At 42.5% G+C, this 10,051-nt stretch overlaps 1 non-coding gene across 1 annotated transcript; it reads left to right on the top strand.

Annotated features, from left to right (window-relative positions):
- The first annotated feature begins 1,064 nt into the window (after positions 1 to 1,064).
- TRNAP-CGG (transfer RNA proline (anticodon CGG)) lies at positions 1,065 to 1,139 on the top strand. Its single transcript has one exon. It is a non-coding gene; the product is annotated as a tRNA-Pro (tRNA).
- The last annotated feature ends 8,912 nt before the right edge of the window (positions 1,140 to 10,051 follow it).

The raw sequence follows: 10,051 nt of genomic DNA, 5'->3' as shown, positions 1-10,051 counted from the left end.
CAATGAGGTGTACGCTGCAGCTGGCTAAAGCAACGCCCAGCGGAATCCTGCGTAGCAATGACGCCTCCGCTTAACGACCGGGGGCATGCGGAATGTACCATCTAGATCGATTACCTGCAGGCGTCTGGGAGTTATGCTAGACCTCCTCTAGAAGTACTGAAGCCAAAAGAAAAACGCGGGAAGGAGGGTTCCTCCTTTTATTGCGATAACAATCACATGAATACTTCAGGCGCATTTCTGCTGTAGCCGTCACCGTCGCCGTCAGGTTCCGCATGAGTGAAAGCTTGTGAGGGTGAACCGCGAACGTGGTTCAATCCCGCGTGCGCGAGCGAGGAACACGGCCCGGATGCGTCCATCTCCTGTGGCGCTTGAGGCAGGCGGGTGAGTTGAGCGAGGAGGGGCGTTCTTCTCCGGCGGCTGCTACGGTGCCTCGATCTCCTCCTCGCCCGCCGCTCCGTACATAGTGGAGACAACCGCGACGTCTACTAAGGCGTTGGCCACGCGAATCTCGGACGCCGCAGTAGACGCTTTCGCGGACGCCGTAACAACGCGTTGCCGGCACTCGTGTGTCTTGAAAGCGGTCTGTCACGTGGCTGAAATGCGCGCCCGCGCAGGCCTCATCTTCAAAGCGATCTGCGATGTTTGCATAGTGCGCGTCGTGCTGGTAGCTTCGTATGCGCTGTGCTTTCGACGTTTCGAACGCGTTGAAGCGACAGATGCTCAGAAGTCAATTGGCTCACGGCTACTGCCATGATTCCTAACTCCAACGTTTTCACGGACAGTTTCCGCTGTCATCGAGCGATTTATGCTCATATTTACCTGTGCGTGCGTTACACCGTGCTGGTTAATTTAGTTAAAACACGTTGACGGGCTAGTTGGTTTGAATCCATGATAGAATGGGTAAGCGCGACTGAACAAAGACGTACATGAGACGTGAATGTCTAATTTTCGAAACCTTTACTAATTCTCTCCACCTGACGTGTTTCCGCACGACTATTACGTCAAATTCTTGCCTTTGGTTCAAGATGTCGATACATTCGACTTCGCCCTGCCATCAGCTAGCAACCTGGTTAGCTCAGATGGTAGAGCGCCTGCTCCGGAAAAGCGGGTGGTCCCGGGTTCGAGTCCCGGACCAGGACGAATTATTCAATTGCGAGGCTTTCCCTTCGAGGAATCCGTATGGGTTTCCTTTGTAGCAATTGCTACGATTGAGTGGATGTCTCATTTTCTCTTTATTAATTGCTTCCCTCCACCTTGCGGGTTTCGGCAGAACTATTACGTCATGCTGGTTTATTATTATTTTTTCGCGTGCGGGACTGCTCTATATCAATCTGATGCAGCTACCACCTGAGCTTGTGTCCTAAGGTACATTTGCCCAATTGCTGTCCCTATAGAAGACACGACACCCGCAAGGGAGCAATGTTTTGGTCTGGCAAAAGCTTCGCTCCAAAAGAAATGCATGGACGCTTCTTTTTCAGCATAGTAGCGAGGCTGTTTTATCCAAACATAGGCGACGTTAGAGTGACGAAAGAGGAGGTTATCTGTCGAAAAAGAATGGGCGAAATAAACGGAGGCAATCGAAGCAGGTATACAAATAGTTGCATAAAATGAAATTCACTCAGGCGTCAGCAGGTTCTTGTTTACGATACCACATAAAAAATGCTATCAAACATCTTTTCACTACAGGTTTTCCCGTGATGTTTTGTTACTCTTTTTCGCTAAGCTGAATCGAGGGACAGGCCAATAAGGTCTCGGGACGTTCGCCCCTTTATTCCAGACCAAAGCGAAGTGAGGGAGGGTCAAACAGAACACGTGAAACACATGGAATCATGAAAAATTAGGTAAGTAAATCTAGCGGTGGTAGGAAAACCGACCGGAAACAGTCGGAATGCAAATTCATCATTCAAACATTGTCAGTAACTTTAAAGCTTACGTCTAATTAAGCGTCTTTATATATAGTACCTTTCATGTATTCCGATTCCTCCGCAATACTTAAGTTTGAAACACTTGATCATATCAAATTTTCTTTCTGATAAAAATTCGCATTACTCGCAAATTCTGGTCATTCTAAGTACTCACCCTGATGCGGAGGTGATATCCCATGGTGTTAAATATATTCTATGGTGTTAAAGCGAGACAGGCGACGCTTTATGAAAAATGGTAAATGAAAAATTAAAAAAGTGTTAAAATAAAAAAAAAGAAAGATATTTCCACGCAGTGGGGGGAAATAAAAGCAATAAGAACGGTCGTCGCCTGCAAGCTTCGTGAGGAGAAAAGGGCGAGCGTTGCAGGTAGTTGGGGGAAGTAAAATTTCTTGCTTATCGTAAAATTTTGAACTGCAATTCATTATGGAAACAGCATTATACGCTTATATAATGCCAATGACATAGGCATACGGGATTCATAACGTATTTCGCTAAGTTTGAATGAAGATTGCCTTGCCTCATATAGGGATTTGAGTGTTCATGTATGCCGGCTGGGGCTTATGTGTACTAAAAAAAAGGCTATAAGCCTGATAGCATGAATGATTTCGGTAAAGTTCTCTTGCGACTAAGCTGAAGTAGGATCCATTACACCAACATAGAGATTCTCACACACAGGGAATTAACACTGCGCTTTCTACATATTCTTTCGTTGTAAGAACGGTTTAAAAGGCGAGGAAAGTGCCTATAATCATGCATGATATATCTCTGCATTCATTCATGATCCCATGTTTGAGTGAAACGGAATGCAATGTGTTTGTCGTGCGTAGTCCTGATTCATTATGCGAAAACAAGAAGTTTTCTTTAGACGGGAAAAATGAAATGACCTTCTTTACACTTACACAGATAGCAAAGCTGAACACGTGTAGAACATATGTATTTTCTAATCAGTCTGGAGGACAGACCAGCCCATTTATTTAACTTTGCATAGTGATAGAACATAAATATATAGTAGAGTGGTTAAAATATACATCTTAGGCGCCTAATTTTTCGATGGCGGAGATCTTACTAGAGTTCGCATGACCCTTTTAGATTAGAAATATTTCACACCACTGGTGTACACGAATTATTTGCAACAAGCGCGCAATGTGTTGTCCTGTCTTCTTGCTTAGAAGCTCTCACATTCAGAATGGAGCCTTGCCCGAAGGCGGAACGCTCTTGAACCACATGACCACAATCGAGTCACGGAGATTAACTGCGGAAGATCGAAAACATGCAGATTCAGTGACTAAGACACCCCACATTGAATTGATTAAATTTAACTGCTAAAGAAACTGAACAAATCATCTTGGGTTTCTTGGTTCTTCTGCGCAGCCCGAGACTCTAACCAGAAATCATTAACTCATTTGCTTAAAAGCAATTTCTATCATGAGAGCAATTACTATGTTCGTAGATTCGAGTGATAAATGGTGCTCAACGTTTTTCGGAACTACAGTCAATCTTTCAGGAATAGGGGAAAACTGAAATCTATAACACTTCTGGTGGCATCTTCGTGTTGAAAAAAAAAAACTACTCTAGTATGAGTTCTTACTTGCGTCAATTTTTTGCGTTCCGACTACTTTGCTTCTTATCAGAAGCAAAGTTCATCGACAACGCATATTATTCTTTGTTCTGTGGACTTAAATTCAAAGCGACTTTCTTTTGCCCGTATGCGTAGGGGAATGTGTAATGACTGTTTTTTACTTCGCTTGTTATTGGTTGTTATGGCTTTTATTTATTGCTAGTACCTGTCTATAAGATAAAATTCTGCCATATTTTTTGCTTTTCTGACAACTCCGCCATCACGAATGATTAATGCTCCTTTAGTTAAGGTACCATGCACTAAGCGGGCCTAAACTAAGCTACGGAATTAAAACATTACGGATGAAAGATAGAGGTATGAAAATGAATAAAAAGACGAAGAGAATATATCCAATGATTGCTTAGCTTGTAAAAATCAAACAGATTTTGCGGCAACGCGTACAGTATGTACGCGAAGGTTTATGCTTCTCGCGCGCTAACTGTTATAAGGCACGAAACACAGTCTATGAAGGAAACAATGACTTGGTTCTGAATCAAAGAGCCAGATGCATGAAAACTAGAAGATAAGGGTTACAAGTATGAGGGCTGCTCTACAAGCATGGCACAACATGAATGAGAATAGACACTGCACTCATCCATCTAGCGGCATGCCTGTTTCGTTTGATCGAGAATACAGAGAAGATCTTATTCAATATCGAATCAAAACCGAGAGAAAACTTACTTCTGCGCCCGAGGGCATGTTCGAAATAAAACATCGGAGCGAATAACTTTAATGCGGCAATCGCATAATAAGACTGGCCTTAAATTTCTAGACAAAGTAGACCTCGAGGTGTAATTTCATTGAACATGCAATTTGCTTCAGTAACCATTTAATGAAACCTCCTAATGTAGTCTATATATATATATATATATATATATATATATATATATATATATATATATATAAATTAGATTGAAACGGCGGTCAATTTTTTTTACGCCGATTCACAGCATTTGTAATAAGGATCTCTTGTTGTACTATAATAGATGTGTTTGCAGCCTCATAATTCGACATATCACGCTTATAATTGACAGATATTGGAAGATAGTGCAAGTTTTGCCAGAAACCAGCTCTCTTAACACGAATCAATCTGGTAGTTTCTCTGATCCCTGATTTGCACGATAAAAGATAACTAGCAAAAACAATACAACAAAGGAGCCATGTCTCATCAATAAGGAGCTCATCATAAATGCTTCATAGTTGCTTATATTTTACGTCCACCAACATTTCTTGTTTCACATTTCTTTTATGTGGGCAACAATATTACAGCCGAAATGGACGCGCGTGTTTCTTTTCTTTATTTGTGTAGACTGACATCTTGTCGTGGTCCGAAAAGTGGTGAGAGGGGAAGAGGGTAAGGAGGTTGTTGGTGCTTGTCCCAGAACGGCAATTTTCAAGGTTTTTTTTTTATTTTTTCTAAATTTTGCGTTACCTTGGGTGATGATAGTCTTCCTTTTCCTTTTTATGTACATTTCATACAGAAGCGCAGCCGAATGTTTCCTGAGAAATAGATAAGGGTATATATATTATTGTCACCTTTAACACATGAAAAAACGCTTTGTCCCGACAATGAGAACTTCTTTTTTTATTAAGTATTCTAGAAATAAGTCTATTTCCGCAACAGCACTCAAGAAATTGGAACTATCATCTCTTGAAATATGCTAAATGACCTTCAACACATTCTCAGCGTAGAAAGAAGAGCAGCGTGAAACCAGTAATAAAATTCTGCCTGCAAGTTTTACCGACTGTCAGCACATTCTATATGCTGTCAATTACCGACGACAGCACTCCGCTATCTGTTATAAAAGAAAGCAGATACGTTATCAGTGTCCCGAGACGCGTAACGTTGAGCGCTCTTCATCAAGCAATACCATGCGTATGATAATGTATATTTGTGTTTCTCAGTCGAGATTGACTCTGTACTGCTGTACTCTGAAGTGTAGGTGGTGATAAGGCAATTCAAGATTGATTATTATTAGCAATCACAAGGTTCCGATGATATACATTCTCTATATCCATCACGCTTCCATCATTCATCCGTTATTTTGCTTTCTGACGCCACTTCTAACTTCCAGAAATGCGTTTGATTAACTTATTGAACTTAGTTCTGTTTTCTTCGACATATGTCTTGCATTCTTATTAACCATCAGTCATTGTTGTTTTTTTTGGAGAGCAACCGAACACGTGCGAGAAAAGGAAATTCACACTTGGGCCGCGACAATAGTCAATGAACGGCTACTTGAATTTCACGGTGGCTGACATGGTCGCAAGACCGTCTTTTTCTTTTTTTTTAAATAATTGGTTTTGTCGTATACAAGCCCAGCGCCGGGCAGTTTGCATTCGTGCACTCTACGTAGGGCGAAGAGAACAAAATGCTGCCGAACTTTGCCACTTTATGCTTGCCATGATAAACTCATGAGCAACTCTAGAAGTATTAAAGAGCACGAGGGAATCTGCTTCGCAGTGCGCCCCCGGGGACTTCTCTGTTACAGCAAAGCTGTATATGCCTAGGCAAAACATTCGTGGTCCGACCACAGAGACCCTACTGCGGTGGCATGAGCCATCATTCAGGGGGTTATGCGCCATTGAATTCGTCTTACGTGACGGACGGACAAATTTCTCGTTGAGTGGGCATAGAAATGTACGTATTATTGCAGGGAAAGGACACAGAGGGGGACGGGGTTAAGACGATATCATGAGGACATAATAGACAGTTTTAGTACTGCACCATAACAATACGTACGCGGCACACAAGCGCTTTGCAGCACGTAGGAGCGCGTGTCGCATTAGGGCTTTTAGTACTGCGAAATGCCTACGTACGTAAGCGGGCGGGCGTTGTTAGACGCCGGGCGCGTCCTAGCGCGTTGGCCACGTCCGCCAGTACGTCGGACCGTCGGTCGAACTATAGACGCTGTTGATCTCGCCAACATGATGTAACGTGTGGGCGCGTTCCCCCTACGTCAAATTATATTTAGGCCTTGAAGAGACTACTTTTAATACGTATGCAATACAAGAATCATATCGAGAAAAATAAAAGCCGAGTGCTCGCTTTCTGAGGCTGGCACACTCATTTGCGACGAACTGTGCCAACAGGAGGTCAAGCCTTTCGCGCAAACAGCGCACCCTGAACACTATCTCAAAAAGAAATTTCATATTTTTGCTATGGATTTCCACGGTGCAGGATCCGGAAATGGCTTCTGCGCGTTCATTTAGCCCAGCAAAGTCAAATTGTGGTCCATTGAAAAGTACAGCCTTCCGCTGGTCGCCTTTGACGCTGCCATTTTGGGAAACTATATTGTCTCGCGCTCTCCCGAACAAACGAGAACCACGAGAGCAGCACGCAAGGCCCTCTACGTAGGCACGCAAGAATTGGATGTGTGAGTATGCAGCGGCCGCGTACGCATCACGTACCGTTCGAGTTGCGTTCTGCACATGCGCACTTTGCAGAACGTAGCGATAGTACGTACGCAACGCCGTTGAATACGCTACGTACGCAGTACTAAAACTGTCTAATAAAAGAAATAATTTTACAGCGAAGTTGTATATGTCTCGGTGAAACCCTCGCGGAAGATGTGGCGTGCCATCGCTTACGCTGATAGTGACGTCGTTTCTCTCTCGCAGCAGAGCATGCGCGCAGCGGTCTCTCTCCGACTTCCCAAAAGGTGAAAAAATATGACACTGTCTTTATTAAATGAAATGTGCGGCCCTAGTGCATCACTTCGTAACTACAGTACACAACCGAGTCACAGACATCATGAATAACCCATTGCGAAACACAAATACGTAACGTAATTCAGAAAGACTTTGAAGAACCCGCTGGATTAACACAATGAACCACTCATTGCACCCCTCCATGATGGTGATTATGTGAAGCCCGATGTGCGGCATTTCAGATAAACACTGATCAACCCAAGCCAAACGTGTACGTTTACTTTTTTTTTTTATAAGTGCCATCCGCATGCGGATTTCGCGCACATATCTTGTTATTAAGTAATAGCCTACAGTTAGTTTAACATCTTAGTTAAGAACCGCATAACCTGCAGCAGTACGCATTCTAAAGCATAACTGGTGGTGGTCTCTGCACATTGACACATTATTATTATAAGGTTTGTGTATATAAATACGATCACAAAAAGGAGACAGAAAGCACTAGCTTGCAACTTCCACTAGTAGGGGGACATCTGCCAGCTCAACAAGAGATAAGATAAAATGAAAAAATATATATAGGCAGTTGACAAGGCTAAGTTAATACAAGTTACTATATGCAGTTAATGGGGGACGACGTAGAGGAGGCGTCCGAAATAAGTTTGGTCCCTTGAGGCTTTTTTAACCTGCACCCAATACGTGGTACACTAAGGTTTTGTCATTTTCCCTCCATGAGAATGTGGCCGCTGAGGTCGGAAATTTAACCGCTGATATTGTGCTCGAGTAGTATCGGGATGTCGTACCCACAGAGGCACTTCAGCGGGTAAAAGTTTGCAAAAAAGTCTAATAGTGTACGAGAAGCATGTGACATCGCGCGAAAGCGGTTTCTAAACACCAATGCACGTAACTGCAATAAGAAATTGCGCGGGAACCATCGAATATTATTGTTATTGTAAGCGAATAGCCGAAAACCTCTTGAAAAGCAAACAAACTAATAATAAGAAGTCAGTCAAGTGCTCGGTTCTTTCACTACGGCAGACGTTATAACTAATCGTAACTGAGGCGTGTCTTGAAGGCAAGTTAAGGTTGAAGCAAGTTAACCTACTGATAACAAAATTTCGAGGAGCGATCTCCAACCCATTAAAGTTCTCTGAAAAATATCTTGCCATTGAATTATTGGATAGCAAGCATTTTATATTTTGCGTAGCACAAAGCAAGATCAGTTTTGAAAAAGGAGTAAGGAACAGGAATGAAAATAAATGGCAGGCTAGAGTGCGCAAATATCTGCGCCTCAAAAGTGTGGACACGGAACGAAGAAAGACGCAAAAAAAAAGTTGGCCAGCAAGTGCAGATTAAATAAAAGTGTGAATAGACAACGAGGAGTAATGGAACAGGAAGTGAGAGAAACAGAGACGGTAAATTGGGTGAAAAAGAATTGATGGTGGTTGACAAAAACAGCAAGAAAGAAATAAGGAGGAAAAGTCCGTATGAAAACGCACAGGGGAGTGGCTTGCTATATGGGGCACGAGCTGGCACACACCCGAGAATATATGCGCCATAGAATGATGTATGTGTGTGCTGCAAAAGAAAGTCAGGAAATGATTCGGTACATCGTAATGAAATGCCTAGAGATTGACCCAGCGTGACCAGTAGGGAGTGTCCACCTTCAAGAAGAACTACGCTTCAGAGAACGTGGGAAAATGAACTGGTGAGCAGTCGAGATAAGTAAGAGACGATTAGAGCATTTGTGGAAGAGAAACAGGAAAAAAATAAACGATAGGGCCAGAGTCATTGCAAGTGTAGCTAACGATGCACATTAGCGATAAAGGTTTTAAATACGAAAGACCGAGATCCGGTAGGCCAAAGTCTAGATAGCGATAGACGTAGTTAAACTTGATTAAATCAAACAGGCTAGGGGACTATTTGCCCCGGCCCCGGTTCAATGGCGATGCCAATCCCAACCTCATCAACATTATCACCAGCCGCAGTAGCGGGAGAACGGAGCTAGGATTCGGTACGCGGCTGATACACGATGCGTTTCGGCTGTTTTCATGCCTAGGTAGTCATCGTAGACGAGCTCTGCCTGGATTTTTATTACTTTCTGTTGTGGTGCTGCAAACTACAATATGTAAGTGTGATAGAGACATTGAAATGCGCATCTTCACGATGTTTTATTTTAATGCCAACCTTTAAGCTTGCTATAGCTTTCATAGTCGTCATATAAAAGCCAATCCAATAAGCATATTTTGATCATCTACAAATCAGCTTCATGCTAACGGGTTTCGTTTATTTTGTCTCGCTTAATAGGACTTGCCACCAGACATTGTATGTTTCTTGCTCATTACTTTGAAAAAAAGTAAGCTGTAAAAAAGAAATTCACTCAAAGACATTACTCCTCTTTCTTGAAGACATGTCTCGTTACTTCATAGGCACGTTTACGCAAGAAAAAGCTGTCTCTGCAATTATTGCCCATATTTATCAATCCGATAAATCGTGCTATAGGAAAATTAGATTTATATTTCTCACATATAAAGGGAGTAAAATATTTGTTTCAAATGATGCACTGTTAGATACCACGGCAGGAATGTCACAGCTATGTTTCAGAAGCTGTCAAATAATAGTAAAACTTGACAATAACGAAAAAAAAAGAACGCACAAAGTTGTCATGAAACAACCTAGCTTCCAAGACAACTCAGTTTCCAGCATTTGGGTACATATGTAGTACAATGCAAAGAAAGAAGACAATAAATACGTAAGCAATTGAAACCACTAACGGCCGTGAAAAGTGAACAAACAAACAAACAAACAAACAAACAAACAAACAAAAAGCGAGCTCGAGGAGCGTCTGACGCCCCAAATAATG

This window comes from Dermacentor andersoni, chromosome 5, assembly GCF_023375885.2.
Source record: "Dermacentor andersoni chromosome 5, qqDerAnde1_hic_scaffold, whole genome shotgun sequence".
NCBI lineage: Eukaryota > Metazoa > Arthropoda > Arachnida > Ixodida > Ixodidae > Dermacentor > Dermacentor andersoni.
This window is presented reverse-complemented; position numbering and strand designations above follow the sequence as displayed.